The following is a 25350-nucleotide window of genomic DNA, read 5'->3' on the forward strand; positions in this document are numbered from 1 at the left end:
GATGGAGTCTTGACCCATTCACTTGTACTAGGATGACTCATTAGTGGGCTGTCTATATCCATGTGATTGATGCAATATTGATGCAGGTTTCATTAGTTGGCCTTGTTTGTGGTCATTTGTGCATTAGTATGTTCCTTTCATGAGAGATTTATTGCATCTATTATGATCATTTTGAGCTTATGACTTATTTTAGATATCATGTTAACTCCATTGCATGTTTGTGAACACATTAATTTATCCTCATCTCTCTTAGTTCCTCCTTGATTAAATTATTATAACTTCATTTTCTTACTAACTTGACCATTCAATGTAATTCTACTTGTGGATAGTTGTTTTTTTTTTTGTCTCTAATTTCTTTCCAGGTGATCCATCAAGGAACCTTCTCAATTTTTCACACATGAAGATGTGTCTATGCTTCCACTTGATCACATTCAAAGGACTCATCTACTTCTCTTGGATCTGCAAATGTACCATATGGCTTGAAGACAATCAAATTACTTCATATTGAAGATTAAGTTGCAGATTTTTGTAAATTATGGGTTTAATACCCCTTGATATAATTACCCCAAGTAAAGATTAAAGGGTGTGTTAGAAGTTGTAATCTTTCCTTCGTGTGTTTATAAACCAAGGTTAAACCTCCTTTCTTTATTGTTATAATATATTAGGATATAAGCCAAGGTATCCTAATATATTTTGTTTTTGTCCTTTTTCCACTACATCTTATTTTTTCCTCTAGTGGAATATGCGAGGACAAATATTTATTGTAATTTGTAATTTAGATTATTCCTCCTTAAGAGGAATCTCACACTTGGCCTCACACACTTATGAATGGTGGCATTCATAGACATGGGAGTTACATTCTAACTCCTCTCTCTCATCTCTATTTAAGAGATGACCCTCCTCTCTCATTTCTAATGAGGTTTTCTTCCTCTTCTCAATTATTGTATGAGCAATTGCTCTCTTACTCTCTCTTCTTAGGCTTTTCATGCCTCATTCATAATTTCACAAGGGGTTTTCTTTGCTTTCCCCTTTCCAAATATCTTGTCTCATGGTGTTGGATCTTGAAGATTTCTCTCTCCAATCTTAGGGTAATATCTTTTCATGCATTAACTCGCTTAGATTCTTTCCTGGTATTGCTTATTTATATATTTCTTTTTCCATTTCTAACACATCTAGACCCTTAAACCTTCTTGCTTTTCTTACCAATGCAATCTCTTCTCTTAGGTTACTGAATGAAATAATACCCTAGACTCCTTGTCTTCATTAGGTTCTCACACATGATAGCCTTTGCAACCTTAATCAATGTAACCATCTTTTGCAACCTTAAGTAAATCATTAATAGACTATAATATCAATGTCTTAGCTAATCTTTGTACTCATTTTCCATATCATAACTCAACTTTTTCTCTAGGTGCTATTGTTACCCCATTTGGTCAAATCGTCTTCATCAATCAAATAAATTATTGTACTCAAATCATCTAAGAAATTGTCTTACCAACAACTAGTAGCTTTGACATTAGTGGAAAAACAATGATTGAAACACATTTTAATACTTGTATCAATCTATTTTGAATAATCTCCCTCTTTTGCATTGATGTAAAATCAAACTAACCAAACTTAATTAGTACAACCAACAAAATACCAAAATAAGTAAGTTATTTGTATTGAAATTTCTCCCCCTACCAACAACTTTCATATTCTAAATAGGTTACATAATTATGCTCTAAATGACAAATAATCAATCAACTCATTCTTATGACTCCCTCTAGAACACTTCTTATATATCCTTTGATATTAAATCCCTCTTACTAGGTATTCCATATTTCTTCTATGTTTTCTTTCATCTCCCTCTATAGTTAGAATTTCTTCCTTAGTAGGATCAAGATTTCTCCCTTCAACAATTCAACAAGATTTATCCCTCTTTGACAAAAATTACAAAGGCTTGTCATCTTAATATGTAGATATGAACATTTTTAGTTTCTCCCTTGCTCACCTAGCTTGTGATTGATTTTTAACTCCATATCTTTAATGACTTTAGGCATCTCTAAAAGTAAGATCCATTGCTTCAATGTGTAACATATGTCAATCAACCTATTTGATGCAGGGCACTTGTCATTCTTCTTAGATAGACTTTGATAGGGGTATCACCCCTAGTTTACCTCTTAGATATTCATGACCATCCTTAGGTAATGCTTTTGTGAATATATCAACTCTTTGCTATTTTTTGTTAACATATTCCATCTTCACATCTTTATCTTGAACTAACTCTCTCAAGTAATAATACTTGATTGCAATGTGCTTAGTCTTTGTATGCATCACATGATTCTTTGATATATTTATAGAACTTGTATTATCACAATAAATTATCATAGGTTTAGTGATTTCCTCTTTCACACCTTTGAGTAGTTATTTCATCCATACAATGTTTGTACAATTTACTGCAACACCAACATATTTAGCTTCAATAGTAGATTGAGCGATACAATTGTGTTTCTTTCTAGTCCATGTAACTAGCCTTTTTCCTAAGAAAAATGTTCCTCCACTAGTGCTCTTTCTATCATCAATATTTCTAGCCCAACTAGCATAAGTGTAGGCCAATGTATTTTTTAGTGGCTAATTTTAGAATTTTTTTGGCTAGTAATATAGCTAATAATTTAAGATTTGATACAACCCAAATTGCCATAGTTTTATAAAATTTAGCTCTAGAATATTTAAAATCACTCAATAATTTATTTTATTGAAAAAATTAAACTCAAATATCGACCACAATATTCATTACATGATTAGATTTGAGTCAGCTAAATATAATTTATTAGTGGGGAAATTAAATTGAACTGAGCAATAATTATCATAATTATTAGTTACTTTAGGAAGATGTAATGATCCTCATAATATTCCATGAGGTAAAAAAATGTTCAATTTTGATTTGTAATATTCCATGATGATTAATGAAATTCTTATTATTATTGAGATGCATCAATATTTTATACAAAAAATTATGATTCAAAATAATCACCAATATTATTCATATTTAGAATAAAAAATTGAGAGATTTTCCAATGGAAATAAATAAAAAGTTTCAAAATAATGAAAGATTCGCCAATATTTTATATTTTTTTTGGAGGCAACTTTCTTAAAGTCTACCTTGGTGTAGGCACCTTATTTAGATTTCTCATTTTTTTGTAGTATAGACCATAGTCATCTATTCCTTTTAGATATCTCATTATTTTCTTAACTCCCATCAAATGATTTTCTCTAGGATTAGCAAAGAATCTTGCAACTCTCCCAATAGATAATACAATATTAGGTCTTCTATGCACTACATATTTTAATTTACCAATGATAGACCTGTATAATTTTTGATTCACCTTAGTTGAATAATCATTCTTTGATAAAAAAAAATTTGTTACCATAGGTGTGCTCACTTGCTTTGAATCTTCTAGTTCAAAAGTTTGTCATATCTCCTTTACATATTTTGACTAAGTGATGTATATACAATATTTTATCTGATATACTTGTAAAACTACCAAAATCTTAATCTCTCAAAACATAGACATCTCAAATTCTTTCTTAATTTTGTTTGCAAAAGCCTTACATAAAGTATCTTGACCTCCAAATATGATATCATGAAAACAAAAATTAATAGTAAAATACCTTTTCCTTGTTGGAAATATTCAAAGTATGACAAGTTACTAAGAGGGGAGGGGTGAATCAATAACTTTAAAACTTTCCTTTTAAATTTACCATACATTCATTTATGCTACTATATAAATTAGTACTGAAAGATAAAACATTCATCACACAAAAGAACACAATATTTTGATGGCCCAGAAACCTTCCAAATAGAAAGTAAAACTAGGGTGGGGATGATATCTACAAAACTTCACCACTGCAATATAACATTGGCTTGTTAAGACTTACATTGACAACTTTTGTGATCTTCCCTGTTAGGAGCATAAAGAACTGCTAGGTCTACCTTGTTAGAGGATTTACAAACATACAATGAAGTATGCACTCAGTTAAGAGATGTATACAAAGACTGTTAAGTCTACCCTATTAAAGGATTTAGAAATTGATTCACTTGTTAAGATGAAGTAGTGGATCTACTTACAACTAATTGTTGATAAGATCCTTTATGCATTGATCACCTTATGTGATGGATATAACCTTTTTACCTTTGTATTGACCTTGCTATATTCCTTGAACTACTACTAAAAATCCTTTGTGGACACTTCTCAAAATTACTTCATGTTACTTTGCTATTTCTTCATACATACAATATCTTACAATACACCATACATATATAACTTTCAAATTCACAGAACTTACAAGCTTAGCCAAAACACAAGTGAACAACATATTACAAAGTCAGCCCAATAGTAAATAACTCAGGTTCATAAAATTGACTCGGTGACCTTCTAATACATGAAATCCACTACATTACTTAACATCATCATGCATTTGATAGAAGTGAAGGCTTGGTCCATACTAATCACTCGATGTAGTTCTAAACTCAGTAACCACTGGTGACTCATTAGATGTAGTGTCACTCAGTAGATATTGCACACTAAGTTTACCTTGCTTCACTCGATAAACACTACTTCTTCTAATGCTCAGTTTATAGTAAATCTCCATGACACAAACTTACTACTTGGTAGACACTGTGAAGCATGGTAGACATTGAGAAGCTCGATAGACATTGTTGGTCTTCACATTGTTTGTGTTTACTCGATAGCTTAAGGAATGCTCGATGTAAACTGCTTAATTGCTAAGCATACAAGGTAACCACTAAATGCTCAGTATAAAATATAGACTGAGTGATGAGCTCGGTAAGAATTTAGAATAGAATAAGTGTTTTTACTAATGACAAATACAACATAATTCCAACAATCTTCCCCTTTAGTTTTATCACAAAAACACTTATGAACCAAAACTTATTCACTGACATTTTGATTTTGATTTTTCAAAATTGATCTTTGTAAAGCTATTGTGTATACATATCTTACATATCTCCCTCATACACATGGCATAATATATACATAGCTTTTATCTGTACATATATCACTTTATTTTCTTTCTTATTTCTCCACAAGTCTCTTTTACTCCCCCTATTCTCTTTCTTGTTCATCTCATACTCCCCCTTTTTGACAATAATGCCAAAGAGTATATACAATAAACTCAAATAGAGACACTAAAGTGTGAGATAAATTTGGAGTGTATCTTGAGAATAAGAGACAATGTCTTATCCCAATTATCTTGCAAAATTTTACAAGTGGAGAGTGCCACTTGAACTTTTGTAGAAAGTTCAACCATATGATCTGCTATAGAAAAATTGTTGTCTTGGATCAATGTTTTTGAATAAGAAATATGTTTTTGCATTTGGTCCATAACTGGAAGGATCATATTCTAGATGTCAATTAGTGTAGACCTAATCCCTACTTCTTCTCTAAGTAGCTCTGCCTGCATTTCTGACAAAAATTTCACCTTCATGTGATGTAATGATCTTGAATGTTGGAATTATGATATATTTTTCATTAATGCAAACACTTATTCAATTCTAAATGCTTATTTAGCTCATCACTTAGTCTATAGTGTATACCAAGCATTCAGTGGTTACCTTATAAGTTCAGCATGTAAACAGTTCTCACCGAGCATTCCAAAGGATACCAAGTGAATGAGAAGTTCAACAGTGTTTACCGAGTGAAAAAGGTAAACAAAGGACTCAGTGTTTATCGAGTGAAGAAGGTAAATGAAGAACTCAGTGTTTACTGAGTAAAGCAAGGTAAACAAAGGAGTTAGTTTCTACCGAGTGACACTATATCTACCGAGTCACCAATGGTTACCAAGTTCCAAGCAATGTTGTGTGGCTAGTATGAACCGAGCCTCTACTTCTACCGAGTGCATGATGATGCCGAGTAACATAGTGGATGTCGAGTATCAAAAAATCACTGAGTCAGCTTGAGGAATCCAAGTTTTCTACTATCTGAACGACTCAGTAATGTTTTGTTCACTTGTGTTTTGGCCGACCTTGCAATTGTAAATATTGGAATAGTATATATGTAATGTATGATATCATTTGTAGTATGGTGTGTGTGTGAAAATATAAAGAGAGTAATGTTCGCATGTGAAGAAGGTATTGCTATATTTTGAGAAAAGTGAAAGCGAATCAACAACAGAGTAAAAGGAATACAACAGGGTCAACATAGAAGTAGAAAAATTATATCAATCACATCAAGTGATGAATGCAAACATGATCTTATCAGCAAACAGTTGCAAGCAGATCCACTGCTTCATCCTAACAGGTGAATTAGTTTATAAATCTTTTAACAAGGTACACATAATAGTCTTTTTGTAAATCTCCTAATAGAGTGCATACTTTGTAAGGAAACTCAGGTGCGAAAACAGCTTCCTACACTAATCTCATAAGGAAAGTATGATGCAAATCCTATTAAAATATTCTACACTTACATATTCAATATCATGTAAACAACAATATTGCAGCCAACCATGCATACAGAAAATAGATAGAGAAAGGAACACATAACACATATTTTCCAGTGGGGAAAAACCTTTTGATAAAACAACCCCACCCCTTCAGAACCTGCACAATGTATTATCTTCAACACAAGGTTACAATACACTTGCAATGCAAGTTCAACATCAACAACAGAAGACTCTAGTAGCTACTCGCAATACCAACAATACACCCTTTTCCCATCACATCTCTTCGCAACCCTAAAAATGCTTATAACATCTGCTTCACTTTAGGGCTACTCCCAAAGGTAAACCATATTAGGGATTTACCATTCTTCAAGAAAATAGGAACCCCGAACCCCACTATTGGGGTAGAGTGGACAATACTTAGTTGCCACATGTCTTCACCTATCATTGAATCTTCCTAACATAGCTCTTACATGTCATAGGAATCTATCATAACTGTTTTAGTCATGATCTCCTTACACACAATTCAAGATGTCGACACATCAACATTATTTGCAAGAAATACATTTTACAAAAAAAAAAAAAAATAGGAATTATACAAGGTTGAGACACCTTATTCCTAAAATTCTCCCATTTTTCGAACACCTTGTAAGAGAAACAAAAACATAACAGGAACTAATCACTATAGGCCGAAAGGCCCATAGACTTCGAACACCATATGAACTTCTTAGTACCCACTAGTTTCATTAATGCATCTGCAACATTATTCACAGTATCTACCTTTTCCAAAATTACCTTTCCATCTTCCACCATATCTCTCAGAAAGTGATACTGCACATCAATGTGCTTCGTTCTGGCATGGAAAGTTGGATTCTTTGCAAGGAAAATAGCACTCTGACTGTCACACCAAATAGTAATCTGTTCTGCATCAACACAACCATTAGAACACAATCTCTTAAGCCAAATGGCTTCCTTCCAAGCATGAGTAGCAGCCATGTACTCAACTTCTATAATGGACAAAGCAACCACAAGTTGTCACTTGCTCATCCAATTGATGGCACCACCAAATATAGTGAACACATAAGCATTGGTGGATCTCCTACGGTTAATATCACCTGCCCAATCTGAATCCACAAACCCATGAATACAAACTAAATGCAGAGATCCAGAAGAGTTACCATGATAACATATAGAGTAATTTGATGTACCCATCAAATATCCGAATACTCGCTTAATTGCATCCCAATGTATCCGTCCAGGATTAGCCATAAATCAACTCAGGACTCCCACTGCTTGGGAAATGTCTGGTCTAGTACAGACCATAGCATACATAAGACTACCAACTGCACTAGCATAAGGTACTCTGCTCATATCCTCCACCTCACTAGGAGATTTTGAACAATCATCTACAGATAACTTTGTTCCCACAGGAATAGGAACACATAGTGGTCTACAATCTGCCATGCTAAACCTGTCCAACACAGACTTCACATACTTACTCTGACTCAACCAAAGTTTTCTGTTAGACCTGTCTCTATTGGTTTCCATACCTAAGATGTACCTAGCTGCCCCAAGATCTTTAATCTCAAACTATGCTGACAACTAAGATTTAAAATCAGAAATCATACCCTTACCCTTCCCAAACAGCAACATTATCGTCAACATATAATGCAACAATAAGAAGGCAATCATTTTCAATTCTGAAATAAACACAATGATCTAATTTTGATCTTAGAAATACAATTGACAACACAAAGGCATCAAACTTAAGTTACCACATCCCAGGAGATTGCTTCAAACCATATAGAGATTTCTTTAATCTACAAACTAAGGATTCTTTACCTTTAACAATGTAGTTCTCAGGCTGTGACATATAAATCTCTTCCTCTAAATCACCATGAAGGAAAGTTGTCTTAACATCCATCTGTTCTATCTCTAAATCATATGATGCAGCAGTAGATAACAGAAATCTAATGGATGTCAACTTTGCAACATAAGAGAATATTTCACCATAATCTATTCCCTCTACCTGTGAATACCCCTTTGCAACCAATCTAGCTTTGTACCTTTCAACACTGCCATCTGCACATAATTTTTTCTTGAACACCCATTTACAGCCAATAGATTTTCTCCCTTTAGGAAAAGGTACAACCTCCCATGTTTTTTTTTTCTCTAATGAAGCCATCTCATCATCCATAGCCTTAATCCAAGAACCTACATCTTCCATGCCCAAAGCCTCTTTCATAGATCTAAGCTCATCAGTGTTAGTAATCAAAGCAAAAGCACAACTGGAATCTAACATAGAATAACCAAACCTTTCTGGTTGCTTTCTTTCTCTCGTGGATCTCCTCAAGGGCTGAGGTTGAGGTTTTTCTTCCTCTTCTTTTGAACTATCAAATCTACAAGAGCTCTCCTCATCATTAGACCCAACACAGTCTCTCTATTTAGTCTTCTCAGGGGTAGGAGGCAACTGAACAACATCTTTTTCCTTTTCTTTTTCATCTGGTTGTAGCACAATAGGAGAAGATGTTAGCTCTCTAAAAATAACATTTCTACTATACAACACCTTACTAGTCACAGGATCCCAAAGCTTGTATCCTTTCATACCAGCACTGTACCCAATGAAAAATACATTTAACAGCTTTGTTTTCCAACTTATATCTTTTCTCCATTGGAACATGTGCATAAGCTTCACAACCAAAAACATGAAGATGTCTAATTGAAGGCTTCTTACAAGACCACACCTCCATGGGTTTCTTACCAACAAGGGCTAATGTAGGAGATCTGTTAACTAGATAACAAGCAGTGGCCATAGCTTGGGCCCAAAACCTTTGTTCTAAACCAGCTCCACTAAGCATACTCCTAGCCTTCTCCATCAGTGTCCTGTTCATTCTCTCAGCAACTCCATTTTGCTGTGAGGTATAAGGAGTTGTCTTATGCCTCTTGATACCTTGTTCTTCATAGAACTATTCAAACTCTGCTAAGAAAAACTCACCACCATTGTTAGTTCTCACACACTTAATCTTCTTACTAGTCTGATTTTCTACAAGGGCTTTAAATTCCTTGAATTGACTAAAGACTTGTGTCTTACTTTTAAGGAAATAAATCCATGTCCTTCTACTGTAATCATCTATGAAAGATAAAAAAAAATACAGACTTGGAGATTGAAAGAACTTTTATAAGACCAAACACATCACAATGAATAAGATCCAAAACATCAGAAGATTTGTGAGAATTAGAGTAAAATTGAACACGATTTTGTTTACCATATACACAGTGTTCACAGAAGTCAAAGTCGAGATTGCAATCATTTAACCCCTCAACAAGATTTTTATTTTTCAGGGTTCTGAGACCCTTCTCACCAATGTGGCCAAATCTCATATGCCACAACATTGTCTTTTCTATAGGAAGCTTACCTTCCAAAGTGTTTGTACCCTTAGGTACACTTGTTGCACTACCGTCAGAACCACTAACCATAGTCTTCTTTACTGCTCATTTAGATGGTGGGGATGAAGTGATATCTACTCTCTTCTTTGAAACAAAAGAACTATTACATTGAGAAATGTATGCATCAAGCTGAAACAAAGTGCCTCTCCTAGTACCCTTAGCAAGCACCATAGCTTCTCTCATCATCTTACATCCATCTTTAGAAAAAACAACTTGCACACCTACATCATTTAACATACTTATAGATAATAGGTTTTGTGCCAAACCTGGAATGTTCATAACTCCATTGATTCCCTTTACTCGTCCATCAAGAAATTTGATAGTGACCCTTCTGCATCCAACTATCTTTAGGTGAGAATCATCGCCCAAGTACACCTTTCCACCATCAAACTCTTCATATCTTGAAAACTAGTTTCAATGAGAGGTCATGTGAAAAGATGCACCTGAGTCAACCAACCACACATCATCAGATGCATGGGTTGCCAAAGCTATGATGAATGCATTGTCATCTTCTTGAGATTTTTCAGAACCAGAATCTGAGGCTTTCTTCTTCTTCTTAGGCTCTTTATAGTCTTTACAGAAGTGCACAGTCTTATCATAGTTTCAACATTTTGCCTTGGACTTATTGGAAGTCTTTGAATTCCCATGGGATTTGGATCTACCCTTATTGTTAGACTTATTGTCATTTTTCTTCCCTCTTTCCGTGGATCTCCCACGAACAGCAAGGGCTTCTTTTTCAAAAATAGAAGCCTTTCTCCACATCTCCTCTAATAGCAGCGAAGACACCACTTCATCCATTTTGAAGGTGACTAATGTGCTTCTGAGAGCCATCACAAGATGGTCCCATGAATCCGGTAAAGAACACAATAGTGTGTAGCAATGATCCTCCTCCTCTAACTTGACATCCGCTGATGTCAATTGTGCAACTAGCAAATTAAATGCATTTAAATGATCTATTAAGGATCCACCTTCCTCCATTCACAAAGAATACAACTTCTTCCTCAGGAACAACTAACTCACCAAAGATTTGGCCTGATACACGGCCCCAAGTCTCTCCCACAAACTATATGCAATTTTCTCATCTAGAACATTCAGAAGGACTACATCAATTAAATAGAGTCTTATGAGACCCTTACTTTTACGGTCTTTGATATCCCAATTTGCTTGAGCTATAGTTGCTGGTCTTGTAGCACTTGTAGTCGCTTCCCATAGGTCATGATCTTCCAACATGTCTTCCATCTTGAGTTTCCACAACTCAAAATTAGCGCCATTAAATTTTTCCACCTCCATTCTTCCATATGATGAACTCACCATCTCAATCTGCAAATAAGATTCAGGATGCTCTGCACAAGATTCTGACTCAACTTTAGATTAGCTCAAAAAACCCTACCCAACAACTAGGATCAAAAGTTGATCAAGCTCTGATTCCACTTATAAGGAAACTCAGGTGCGAAAATAGCTTCCTACACTAATCTCATAAGAAAAGTATGATGCAAATCCTATTAAAATCTTCTACACTTATAGATTCAATATCATGTAAACAACAATATTGTAGCCAACCATGCATATAGAAAATAGACAAAGAAAGGAACACATAACACAAGGATTTTTCGGTGCGAAAAAACCTTTTGGTAAAACATCCCCACCCCTTTAAAACCTACACAATGTATTATCTTCAACACGAGGTTACAATACACTTGCAATGCAAGTTCAACATAAACAATAGAAGACTCCAGTAGCTACTCACAACACCAACAATACACCTTTTTCGCATCACATCTCTTCGCAACCCTAAAAATGCTTATAACATGTGCTTCACTTTAGGGCTACTCCCAAAGGTAAAAAATATTAGGGTTTTACCATTCTTCGAGAAAATAGGAACCCCAAAAAATTTTGGTAGAGTGTACAGTACTTAGCTGCCACATTTCTTCACCTATCATTGAATCTTTCTAACATAGCTCTTACATGTCATAAGAATTCGTCATAACCATTTCAGTCATGATCTCCTTACACACAATTCAAGATGTCGAAACATCAATATTATTTGTTAGAAATACATTTTACAAAACAAATAATAAGAATAGGAATTATACAAGGTTTAGACACCTTATTCCTAACATACTTCACTGTATGTTTGTAAATCCTCTAACAAGGTGGATCTAGTAGTCCTACTTGCTCTTAATAGGGTAGATCACCAGAAGTGATCATTGTAAGCCTTAACAGGCCAACATTGTGTTGTAGTATTGAAGTTTTGTGGGCATCATCCCCACCCTAGTTTTACTTTCTATTTGGAAGGTTTCTGGGTCACCAAATCTCTATGTACATGTGTAATGAATGTTTGATCTTTCATTTATGTAGTAGATTAGATGAATGAATGATGAATGGTTAAAATGTTGAATTACTTAAAAGTTTTATAAGTTATTGATTCACCCCTCCCCTCTCAGTAACCTATCTTATCCTGAATATTTCCAACAATTGGTATCAGAGCTTTGTGGTTCTCAGGATAAAGTTTGATAGCTTGAGCAAAGATCAAGGACAATGGAGATATTCAGACTTGACAAAGCTATTGAAAATGAAAAGCTAGATCTGGAATTGGCCATGGCTCAACTCAAAGAAGTAAAGGAGCATCTTTCTCAATATCTAAAAAGAAGGAAGGAACTTACAAGAAAAATGAATGATCATCAGTATGTTGAAGAAAAGATTGAAGACCTTTTACCATCAAGCCGTTCAAATGAAGCTAATGAAGCAATCAAGGAACTCCTAGCAAAGAATGGTTCTCTGCAGGAAGAAGTAAGAAAGTTTAAAAGAGAACAAGAAATCCAATCAATCAGGCTATGTGAAGTTTTGGAACAAAGAAACAAGCCAAATGAAGACTTAGAGGCAAGAAATAATCGATCCCTTTAGCATGAAGATCTTGTGGGTCAACTATCTAATGCAAATGAAGAAATTATGAATCTAAGATCTGAGAATGAAAGTTTGAGAAATGATTTAATCACTGAAAGACAAATCAATGCAAGCTTACAAAGTGATTTGAGATCTAAAAGACAAATCAATGAAAGTTTAGAAAATGACTTGATCACTGAAAAGAAAATCAATGAAAGGTTGATGAAATCTCAAGCAGATGTGAATCAATTGAATCAACAAAATGAGCAAAATCTTCATAGAAAAAAAGATAAAGCTAGTCTTGGATATAAGGAAGAAGGTGAAACCTCCAAACAAGGTGCCCAAAGGAATCAAAGACCCACTTTCAATCACTATGGTAAGATAGGTCATACATCAAAAAAATGTTGGAGTAATGGAAAGGCAAAATTCAATGGTAAATGCTTCAACTATAATTACCATGGTCACAAAGCTAATAAATGCAAAGAGAAACCAAAATTTGAAGGAAAGTGTCACAAATGCAAGAAATAAGGTCACAAGGCATATGAATGCAAATTGAAAACATTCAATCTAGAAGAACAAATTATCAAAGCAATATTTGGTTGGGATTACAATACTTGGTGCAGGTGTCACTATTGTGGAGAATATGGACACATTGGGATAAACTGTGCAAGGCATCACATAAGAAAGAGGGATACAACCATAAGATGTTACACATGTACTGAACTTGGTCATATAGCCAAGAATTGCATGAATACTGGAAGAATTGAAGATGAAAAGAAAGCTAAAGATGATAACATTCAGAAGTAGATGAGATAATAGTGGATTCCTAAATCTACCAAGCAAGACAATTCAAATGATGGTCATGTCACTCAAGAAATGGGTGACTCCATCATTTCCAACTAGATTTAAGAAGAATCAAGAACTGCATCGTCTAACCATATCTTAAGTAGTTCCAGAGTGAAAGAGTGCAAATGATCAAATTAGTGTTTCAGATACAAGGATCAAAGAAAAGTTATCATTCACCGTGTTACATCTACCAAGCAAGGTTGGCTAAAGACCTTACTGAGCTAGGTTAGGAGTATCAAAGATTTTGTTCAACCACTAAGTTGCAAGGTTTTACCAAGTAAATCAATGACAGACTACAAGCACTATGTCATCTTAGCTACCTTCATACCAAGCATTAATGATAGTATTTCCATTAAAAGGGCAGAATTCAATTTCATTTTCCACCACAATTTTAGAATACTTAGAGCTAAAAGATTTCCAGTTGCATACCACTGATTCCAAGAAATTTGAAGAAAATTTTCTACAAATAATTTGTTTGAAGAATTTATCATCCACCGAGAAGCAATGGCATCCGCAAGCACCAGCAACAGCAAGGTGAAGAAGGGTTTTGAAATGCTCATGAAAGGAGTCAAGTGGAAAGCTCCAAAATTCAAACTAGTGCCCTCAATTGTTGAATCACTTGACCCGCATGGAGCTCAATCGCAAATTCCACCTAAGGTACTTCTTATTAATGATATTCACACTCATTTCAAATGCACTGTTCAAGAAATTGGTACATTAGATATGGACAATGCCCTAGGACAATTATGTGTTGATGGAGCCCTAAAACTTGAGCATAAACACTTAGAAGAAAAAGGCTTGACCCACATTCCACACCTACCAAGGAATTTCAAAATTAAATGGGTGAGATATGTTCTGAGCCATGTACATAATGGTCAATTGTGGTTGGAGCAACCCATATTGATAACCAAGAAGATGATTCAAAAGTTCACGGGTTTGCTTATGCTTAGTAAAGCCAAAACCACTAAAACCCTAGGTTGGGATGAGTTGCAGAAGAAAACCCTAGTAGAAAGGGATGGTAGAGGACTAAAGCTCAAAAATATATCTAACATGGAGATCATGTTTGGAATTTATGTAATTGCATATAAACTATACAGTTCCAGCTGATTGAATAGTGTACCATGTGAGGCTGTGGATTTAGCATTTAAGGTAGTAAAGAAAAATCTGGAATATGACTTGGTAGACTTACTACTAAAATAGTTAAACAAGAATATGGAAAGTATAAGGACTTCAAAGAATAACCCTTGTAAATTTGGCTCTTTGTTAATTTGTTTGTTCTTTTATGTGCAAAAATTCTTTCCATCAAAAGGAACAGTAGTATGGAGAAAAAACATTCCAATTCTATATCAAATTAACGATTTTATAGCATAAATGGGTGAAAATTTTGACAAATTCATGGATAACAATTTTGAAGACTTCAAGGAAAGGATGAATAAAAAATTCAGAATTCCTCGTAAGCTAGTTGAGGATTATAAAGATGATATATGTTTCATGGTTAACTGTGATAAAGTATACATATAGACAGTCATACCTCAAGTGGCATGGGTAAAACGATTGCCTTATGAACTAAATATTGATGAAGAAAGAGACATCATTGAGGTACTAGTGAATGAACTAGCTATTCTTAACATCCATGCCTTTGGAACTTATGATGAAAAAAATGCTAGAATTGAGCTTAAAATCAAGCTACCACAGGCCATAAGCAAAGGCAAGAGGAAGATAGCCAAATTGAAAACTGCAACCAGTCCTCTCATGCTAACAAAAGGAAAAGGTGAGGAAAAAGAAGAAGATGAAGAAGAAGGAGGAGAAGAAGAAAAAGAAGAACAAGAATCTGAAGAAGAACCTCCAAAGAAGAAAGGTAAGGCAATCATTACCAAACCTAAAAAGAAGCCTACTACAGTATTCACAAGAACAACCAGAAAAGGCAAGTAGGAACCTATACTAGTCAAGCCTCCACCCACATTTGAGGAAAGGATCAAACAATTGGAAGAAGAAGTAGGCATCACAAATTTCAAGGCATTGAAATTTGAAACAAGAACAAATGCTGCGAAAATGTAGATTGAGGAATTGGTACTGTCCAAGATGGGTAAATAAAAATACTCCCTAGACCAGCTTGCCTCTCAAATATCCAAAGAACTATTGGAGAGATTACAACCAAGATGGGAGTCAGCCACCCAAATGATAAAAGACATCTATGAGGAATCTCTAAAGAATCTTCAACTAGGTCTCACTGGAGCAGAAATAAAGACTGCAATGAAAAACCATGAAGGTACAATGATGATCAAATTTCAAACCTATTTGATTTTAATCAAAGACATTGAGCATATTGTAAATGATGCAACACACATGTGAAAAAAAATCTATCATCTACATAAGCCCAATGAAGACCTAGTAGAAATCAAGGATGGTGACAGCAGTGATAGTGATGACATTAATGGCACTCCATCCATCAAGGTCTCACTAGGAGAGTTGCATGCACTAATGGAAGAAGACAAGGAGGAAGAAGGAATGGAGGAAGAAGTTAAAGGGGAAGATAAGGAGGAAGATGATCTAGTAAAAATTGCAGTATCAGTGATTGCATCCCTTCCTCACTCTCCACCAAAAACTATTACATCATCAAGGTTGGAGTTAGCTTCAGCAGGTTTGATAGCATCTACATTAGATTTATCATCTGCACCTGCCACATCACAGCTCTAAGTATCATCAATGGAAGTGTCTACCACTTCATCTACCGAGTTGCAATCCTCTTCTTCAGCTACCAAGCCAGCCTCCTCAGTTCTATCATCAACAGTTGGTATAACAGTAAGTTCCACAATTTTGTTAGTTCCAATTTGTTCTACAATTTTTTCAGCATTATCTGCATCTACTTCAAATCCAATTAGTTTAGATATTGCTATACTGAGTGTATCATCATTTTTGGGAAGTATTCCAATTTTTGATCTGGTAAATACTTCTATTGGCATTCAATCCTCAAGTCATATCCCAATTTTTACTGCTAGTCCTTCCATCTCCACTATTGTGTCTATTCCTAAGATCAAACCAATTATTACAGAAGTCAAACAAAAGCATCCACTAAGACTTTTGATCACTAGAAATGAAATTTCAGAAGATATTGACTTAGACACAAAGATAGTGATTCCAAAGATTGACTATGAGAATGCTACCATTGAAGAGATGAGGTTTGCAAGTCAACTAATAGAGATGAAAACTACGTAGAAGCAGTTAAGTTCTGAAAGGGATAAGGAATATTAAATAATTGAGAATGCCAAGAATATAACTAAAGATGCTATAGGTGTTGAAGTAGATTCTACTCAACACATTTTGATTTAGTTAGAAGAGGTTGTAAATAAATTCAATGAGGACACCTTTGGTCAAGAAAAATTGATTCAAAAAGCTGAAAGGAAATTTGATAATAAGGTGCTTGAGCACATTGCTCAACACATTGCAATAAAACAAGTAGAATTGTCTAGAATTTTGGCCAATCTTGAAAATTCCTTTAATAATGTATCTTCACTTTGTGCCAAACTTTGTGATGTTACTGAGTACACCAAGGAGATCAAAGAAAAATTGATTAAAATTGATGAGGATATGAAGGTTAGTGCCCAAATGCCACAACTTGACCCCAATTCAAGTTCATCCTGTCATCTCATAATCAGATTTTTGTCAAAAAAGTAGGCAGAATTGTTGAGAGAGGAAGCAAGGATTAGGTTTACCTTAATTGATATTCAGAATATGATTCTTCCTATCATGGACACAATGCAAAAACACATTGTCTACTCTAAAGCATTGATCCATGACAACAATTTCTCAGTTGCAGATCATATGATTGAACTTTTAGCTGAAGTACAAATAGCACTCTCCACTTGGAAAATTTTGCAAGAAAATTGGGATAAGACTTTGGCTCTTATTCTTAAGGTACATTATGATTTTATCTCTCATTTTGGTGTCTCTATGTAAATACATATTGTGTAATTTGGCATTATTGTCAAAAAGGGGGAGACATATGTAAATAAATAAGAAATCCATGTGTAAAGATAGAGATATTTGTAATTACTCTATGCATATTGTATGGGGGAGATATATGTAAATCAGTACATCAAATTTTTCACATAAGTTTTGGCTCATAAGTGTTTTTGTCACTAATGCCAAAAGGGGAGATTGTTGGAATTATGATATATTTGTCATTAGTGCAAACACTTATTCAATTATGAATGCTTGTCTAGCTCATCACTTAGTCTAGAGTGTATACCGAGAATTTAGTGGTTACCTTATAAGTTCAGCAGGTAAACAGTTCTCACTGAGCATTCCAGAGGATACTGAGTGAATGAGAAGTTCAACAGTGTTTACCAAGTGAAAAGGTTAAATGAAGGACTTAGTGTTTACTGAGTGAAGAAGGTAAATGAAGAACTCAGTGTTTACTAAGTAAAGCAAGGTAAACAAAGAAGTTAGTTTCTACCAAGTGACACTATATCTACTGAGTCACCAATGGTTACCGAGTTCCAAGTAATGTTGTTTGGCTAGTATGAACCAAGCCTCTACTTCTACCAAGTGCATGATGATGTTGAGCAATGTAAGTGGATGCCGAGTATCAGAAGGAAACCAAGTTACCTTGAGAAACCTAAGTGTTCTACTATCTGGCCGACTCAGTAATGTTTTGTTCACTTATGTTTTGGCCGACCTTGCAATTGTAAATATTGGAATGGTATATATGTAATGTATGATATCATTTTTAGGATGGTGTGTGTGTGAAAATAGAAAGAGAGTAATGTTCAATGTGAAGAAGTTACTGCTATATTTCGAGAAAAGTGAAAGAAAATGAGCAGTAGAGTAAAAGGAATACAACAAGGTCAACATAGAAGCAAAAACATTATATCAATCACATCAGGTGATCAATGAAAAAAGGATCTTATCAGCATATAGTTGTAAGAAGATCCATTGCTTTATCCTAATAGGTGAATTAGTTTATAAATCCTTTAACAAGGTAGACTTAACAATGTTTTTGTAAATCTCCTAATAGAGTGCATACTTCACTGTATGTTTGTAAATCCTCTAACAAGGTGGATCTAGCAGTCCTACTTGCTCCTAATAGAGCAGATCACTAGAAGTGATCATTGTAAGCCTTAACAGGCCAACTTTATGCTACAGTATTGAAGTTTTATGGGCATCATCCCCAACCCTATTTTACTTTTTATTTGGAAGGTTTCTAGGTCACCAAATCTCTGTGTACATGTGCAATGAATGTTTGATCTTTCATTTATGCAATAGATTAGATGAATGAATGATGAATGGTTAAAATGCTGAATTTCTTAAAAGTTTTATAAGTTATTTATTCACCCCTCCCCTCTCAGTAACCTATCTTATTCTGAATATTTCCAACACTTGAACTAGGGTCAAGCTATCACTTTTGAGCACTAGCCTTCATGTCCACATCAATCTTATTTAATTTTTCTTTAACATCCTTGGTATACTCGGTAACATCACAAAGTTTGACAAAAAGTAATGTTACATTTGTAAAAGATTGCTCAAGGTTTCTCAAAATTGTGTATAATTCTACCCGCTTTATTGCAATGTGCTCAACCATCTTATTGTCAAATTTCTTCTCTACCTTTTCCATGAGCTTCTCTTGGCCAGAAGTGTCCTCATTGAACTTGTTTATAGCCTCTTCTAATTGTAAAAAAGTTTGTTGAGATGGATCAATATCAACACATATAGCTTCAATAATTATGTTTTTGGCATTCTTAATTATTGTGAATTCTCTGTCCCTCTCTTCTCTTAGCTACTTCTGCCTTGCCCTTTTCTCTAAAAGCTGACTAACCAATCTCATTTCATTGGCTGAGGCAATCTCCAATTCTATCTTGGGAATAATAAGTTCTTTATCCAAGTCTATATCTTCATCAATTTTATTACTAGTAAGAAATTTTTTTAGAGGAGTCTTTGGTTTTACTTCAGTGATTACTTCCTTGGATTTAGAAACAGAAACAATAGTTGATATAGATGGACTAGCAGAAAAAGCTTGAATTGTCCAACTGGAGGAAAACTGAGAGAAGTACCAAAAGTGTCCAAAATTGATGTGCTTCCCAAAAATTATGTACCAATAGGTAATGTACAAGCTAGAATATTTACAATTGAAGAACTAATAGAAATTGGTGTAGTTAGAGCTATGGTAGACAAAATTGTAGAATGGACTTGGAGACTTACTATACATGGAGTAGAAGAAGTTGATATAGTTGTGGAACTGATAGTTGTGCACATTACTGTGATGGATTTCTTAGGTGCTGATGAAGCGGGCTACAACTTGGTAGATGAAGTAACTAATACTTTCATTGAAGATACCTGGATCTATGAGGTGGCAGGAGCAGATAATATTTTTGATGTAGATGCAATTAATCCTATTGAAGTTGACTCCAACCCTGATGATGTTGTTGGCTTAGGTAGAGAGTGAGGAAGGGAAGCAATGACTTCTGTTACAATCTTCATTGGATCATCTTCTTCATCCACTTCCTCCTTGTCTTTCTCTTCAGCTTCTTTCCCTTTCTCTTCATCATCATCCCTTAGTGCCTGATAATCTTCAACATCAATAGTAGCACATAGAGTGCTATCATCTTCTTCATCATCACTATCACCATCATCATCCTTGATCTTAACTAGATCATCACCAGGCATATGCAAATGATAGATATTCTTCCACATGTTTTTTCGATTTCTTACAACATGCTCAATTTCCTTAATTAGAATCAAACATGTGTGAAATTTGATCATCATTTTAACTTCATTATTCTTCATGGCTACCTTTACTTCTTCTCGAGTGAGATTTGGCAATAGTTTCTTCAAGGATTGTTCATAGATGTCCTTGGCTGTCTGTGTGATTGACTCCCACCTTAGTTGCAATCTTACTAACAATTCTTTTGAGATCTAAGGAGCAATCTAGTTCGGGGAATAATTCCACTTTCCCATTTTGGTGAGTACCAGCTCCTCAATCTACATCTTCTCGACATTAGTTCTATTTTCCAACTTTAAAGCCTTGAAGTTTGTGATGCTAGGTCCTTCTTCCATCTATTTCATCCTTTCCTGGAAGGTAAGTTGGGGTTTGTTGAATATTACTTCACCTTTATCTTTTCCATTTCCTCTCTTGGTGAAAACAACTATGGAGACCTTTGGAGGTTTATTAATGATAACCCTCCCTTTTTTCTTTGTTGGATCTACCTCCTTTTCTAATTCTTGCTCTTCAGCTTCTTGTACTTGATCCTTTTCGTCATCCTCTCCTTTTCCCTCCGTAAGCATTAAGGGACCAGTGGCATTTTTCATCTTAGCAATCTTCGTCTTACCTTTGCTAATTTCTTGAGGTAGCTAAATTTCCAATTGAATTCTAGCTTTTACCTCATCATAAGTGCCAAAAACTGGTTGCTTGGGATCTATAGGCTCATTTACTGTGCTTCAATGATTTCCCTGGTTTCATCAACATTGACCTCACGAGGGAGAGGTTTCACCCATGCAACTCAAGGCCTAACTACCTAAATGTATACTCTATCATAGTTTACCATGAAACATACATCATCTTTATAATCCTCAACAAGTTTAGGAGGAATCCTTAACTTGTTGTTTATTCTTTCTTTGAAATCTTCAAAATAATTGTCCATTATACTATCAAAGTTTACACCCATTTCTACTATAAACTCATTTATCTAATACAAAATGGAAACATCCTTTCTACATATAATAGAACCTTTGGATGGAAATAATTTTTGCACATAAAAGAAAAGACACATCAATAAAGAACCAAATTTGTAGGGATTGTTCTTTGATGACCCGATGCTTCCATATTCTTGTTTTGTTGCTTTAGTAGTAGCTCCGACAAGTCAAATTCCAAGTTTTTCTTCACAACTTTGAATGGCACACAATTTAAATGATTGGAACTATACATTTTGTGGTAAATTACACAAATTTTGAACCTCAGCTCCACATCAGTAATGGTGCTAATTTTCAAACCTCTACCATCCTATTTGGCTAGGGTTTTCTTCTAGAGTTCATCCTAACCTAGGGTTTTGTTGGATTTAACTTTTCTCAAAATGGGAAGGCCAATAATCTTGTAAATCATCTTTTTGGTGATCAATACAGGCTACTCCAACCATAACTGACCATTGTGTATATGGCGAAGAACATACCTAATCCATTTTATCTGAAAGCTTCTTGGTAGGTGTGATATGTGTGTCAACCTTTTTCTTTCCAAATGCTTGTGCTTAGGTTTCAATGAGCCATCAACACACATTTCTTCTAAAGCACTATCCATTTCTAGGGTTCCTATCTCTTGAATTAAACACTTAAAATGAGTGCAGATATCATTAATCAAAGTACCTTTTGTGGAATTTTTGATTCCATGCCATTAGGGTCGAGTACCTCCGCCACTGCTACAACTAACTTGAAATTTTGTGCTTTCCACTCTACACCCTTGACCAACATTTTTTATCCTCTTTTTGCCTTGTTGCTGCTAGTGCTTTTGGATGCCATTGTTGCTCAGTAAGTGATGGAAATCTTCAAACAAATTATCTGGCTACAAATTTGCTTGACATCGCTTGGAATTGCTTGAATGCACCTAGAAATCTCTTTGCTCTAAAGACACGATGAAAAAATGAAGTTGAATTCCACCCTTTTTAATGGAAATTTTCCATTAATGCTAAGTACCATACTGACATAGTGCATGATAGACTATCATCCACTAACCTAACTTGACAAGAGTATCAACTCAGTAGAAAAACTAAATTCCTTTTACTACCAACCTCACTCAGTAAGGTCTTTAACCAACTTTTCTCAGTTGAGTCTAATGTAACTTGCTAAAAGATAAACTTTCTGTGATCTTGGTGTATCTAGAAGACTGATTGGATCATTTGCATTCCTCATATTTCATGGAACTGCTTATGATTTATTGTAGAGTACAGCTCTAAAGCAATTTTAGGAATTTAGTTTGAGGGGATGGAGTCACCCACTTCTTGAGTGACTTCACTTCCATTATTTGAGCTTGTATTCTCAGTATATTTATGAATCCATTGCTACCTCATTTGTTTCCTTATGTTGTCAGCCCTTGCTTTCTTTTCATCTTCAAATTTGCCTATATTCATGCACTTTTTAGCTATATGACCGAGGTCAATGCATGTGTAACACCTTATAGTAGTATCCTTCTTCCATAGGTGATGCCTTGCACAATTTATACCAGTGTGTCCATATTCTCCACAATAATGACATCTACACCAGGTATTGTAGTCTCATCCAAATATTGCATTTACAAGTTGTTTAGCTGGATTGAATGATTTGAATCTACATTGAGATGCCTTGTGACCATGCTTTTTGCATTTGTGACATTTACCTTCAAATTTTGATTTCTCCTTGCATTTGTTAGCTTTGTGACCATGCTAATTGTAGTTGTACCACTTTCCATTGCTCCAACATTTGTTTAATGTATGACCAATTTTTACACAATGATTGCATGAGAGTTTTTTTATTCCTTTTTGTACCTTTCTTGGAACCTTGTTCTTCATTGTATCCAAGTCCTGGTTTACCTTTTTTCTTATGAATATTTTTCTCATTTTGTTGATTCAATTGATTTATGTCTTCTTGTGATTTCAACATTCTTTCATTGATTTATTTTTCAGCATTTAGGTCATGCTTCAATTTTTCAACAATTTTCTTTTGACATCTCAGTTCTCTCATTATTCTTTCATTAATTTCCCTTTCATAATTTAGATCACATCTTATTCTTTCATTGTATGCTTTGAGAATCCTAATTTCTTCATTTGTTATAGTGATTTGATAAATGAGGTCTTCATGTTGATTGTATTGATTCTTCTATTCATTGTTTCTTGCCTCCAAGTCTTCATTTTCCTTATGCCTTTGTTCCAAAATTTCACATAGTCTGATTCATTGAATTTCTTGTTCTCTTTTGAATTTCCCTAGTTTTTCTTAGAGAGAACCATTCTTTGCTAGGAGTTCCTTGATTGCCTCATTAGCTTCATCTGAGCTACTTGATGAGAAAAAGACTTCAATCTTTTCTTCGACATACTGATTGTCATTCATTTGTCTTGCAAGTTCCTTTCTTCTTTTTAGGGATTTGGAAAGATGCTCCTTTGCTTTTTTGAGTTGAGCTATGGCCATATCTAGATCTAGCTTTTCATTTTCAATTGCCTTGTCAAGTCTGAATATCTCCATTTGTCCTTAGATCTTTGCTCAACCTGCCAAACTTTTATCCTGAGAATCACAAAGCTCTGATACCAAATCTTGAAAATATTGAAAATATGAAAAGTTACTGAGACAAGAGGGGTGAATCAGTAACTTTAAAAATTCCCTTTAAATTTACCATACATTCATTTATGCTACTGCATACATTAGTACTGAAAGATAAAACATTCATCACATAAAAGAACACAATATTTTGGTGATCCAGAAACCTTCCAAATAGAAAGTAAGATTGGGGTGGGGATGGTACCCACAAAAATTCACTACTATAGTATAAAGTTGGCTTGTTAAGGCTTACATTGACCACTTCTAGTGATCTGCCCTATTAGGAGCACAAAGGACTACTAGGTCCACCTTGTTAGAGGATTTACAAACATACAATGAAGTATGCACTTGGTTAAGAGATTTATACAAAGATTTTTAAGTTTAACCTATTAAAGGATTTAGAAATTGATTCACTTGTTAAGATGAAGTAGTAGATCTACTTACAACTGATTGTTGATAAGATCCTTTATGCCCCGATCACCTTATGTGATGGATATAAACTTTTTTCCTCTGTATTGACCTTGCTATATTCCTTAAACTACTGCTAAAAATCATTTGTAGGCACTTCTCAAAATTACTTCACATTAATTCACTATTGCTTCATACATATGATATCTTACAATACACCTTACATATATACCTTTCAAATTCACAAAACTTACAAGGTTGACCAAAACACAAGTGAAAAACATATTACAAAGTTGGCCCAACAGTAAATAACTCAAGTTCACTAAACTGACTCGGAAACCTTTTGATACATGATATCCACTACATTACTTGACATTGTCATGCACTTGGTAGAATTTAAGGCTCGGTCCATACTAATCACTTGATGTAGTTCTAAACTTAGTAACCACTTGTGACTCGATAGATGTAGTGTCACTTGGTAGATACTACACACTGAGTTTACCTTGATTGACTTGGTAAAGACAACTATTTCCAATGCTCAGTTTACACTAAATCTCCATGACACAAACTTACTACTCAGTAGACACTGTGAAGCATGGTAGACACTAAGAATCTCAATAGACACTATTGGTCTTCACATTGCCTATATTTACTCAATAGCTTTAGGAATGCTTGGCGTAAACTTATTAACTGCTAAGCTTACAAGGTAACCACTGAATGCTCAGTATAAACTGTAGACTGAGTGATGAACTTGGTAAGCATTCAAAATTGAATAAGTTAGAACTTGGTAAGCTAACATTCCTTTCTTTGTCTTCAAGTACAGATTATTATTATCATTTTTCCTCTAAAATCTAATCTTCACAAGATAATTATGGAGCCTTTCGTACTATTCTCTTGGTGCTTTATTCAAACCATATAAAGATTTTTGTAGTCCTACATACCACATTTTTGTTGTTAGCATGAATAAATCCTTCTATATTTTCTATATAAACCTCTTCCTCCAATATACCATTTAGAAATACAGACTTAACATCCATTTAGTGAACTTTGAAACCT

This window comes from Cupressus sempervirens, chromosome 4, assembly GCF_028749045.1.
Source record: "Cupressus sempervirens isolate cs-2001-9-10 chromosome 4, ASM2874904v1, whole genome shotgun sequence".
Taxonomy (NCBI): domain Eukaryota; kingdom Viridiplantae; phylum Streptophyta; class Pinopsida; order Cupressales; family Cupressaceae; genus Cupressus; species Cupressus sempervirens.